Here is a 747-nt window from a genome sequence, read left to right on the forward strand (position 1 = left end):
CAGACCTGGGACAGGAAAGGATGGTTCAGTGGTTAAGAATGCTGGTGGCTCTTCCAGAGGATCCAGGTTCAGTTCCCTGCAACCATAGGGCAGCTCTCATCTGTCTGTCACTCCAGTCCCAGGGTATCTAACACCCTCTTCTGGTCTTGACAGGCACAAGACACACATGTAGTACACAGAGATACATGTAGGCAAAACACATAAACATAATACATACTTTTTTTTTACAGTCAGATCTGGTGATGCCCGTGAGCCTGGGGAACTTGCAGCTTAAAGCCAGCCACCCCCATGGCAGCATGTACCCCAGCAACAAGAAGAAAAAGGTATGGAGAGAGGAGAATGAACGTTTGCTGAAGATGACCTTAGAAGAGAGACGCAAAGAATGCATAAGGGACTATGTTTCTCTGAGCACCATTCTATCATGGAAGGAAGAGATGAAGAGCAAAGGCCAAAATGATGGATGCATCCCAAATGGTTGGAGAAATGGTGGAGAAAGTCATGGGAGAGAGAACCGGCAGATCCTTGCCTGAGACCGTTGTGGAAAGAAAGTCTTACAGCTTGGGCAATAGGAAAAGAGGCCCTTTTACCTGATCTTGTTTTCCAGTCCATCTTGAACCAAGAAAGACTCATTGAAGACTCCTTGAGAAGAGTCTGCTTTGAAAAAGAAAAACAGACAAAAAAGGGTGGGTAAGAGAGTGAACTTCCTGAAGGCAAACAGAAGAGAAGGGTGGGAGACACATGCAGTCT

At 46.2% G+C, this 747-nt stretch overlaps 1 pseudogene; it reads left to right on the forward strand.

Moving 5' to 3' along the window:
* The first annotated feature begins 296 nt into the window (after positions 1–296).
* LOC147000812 (ADP-ribose glycohydrolase MACROD2 pseudogene) lies at positions 297–530 on the forward strand (annotated as a pseudogene).
* Positions 531–747: the final 217 nt, after the last annotated feature.

The sequence above is a fragment of the Mus caroli genome, unplaced genomic scaffold (assembly GCF_978045245.1).
Source record: "Mus caroli unplaced genomic scaffold, Mus_caroli_1 scaffold_16, whole genome shotgun sequence".
Classification (NCBI taxonomy): domain Eukaryota; kingdom Metazoa; phylum Chordata; class Mammalia; order Rodentia; family Muridae; genus Mus; species Mus caroli.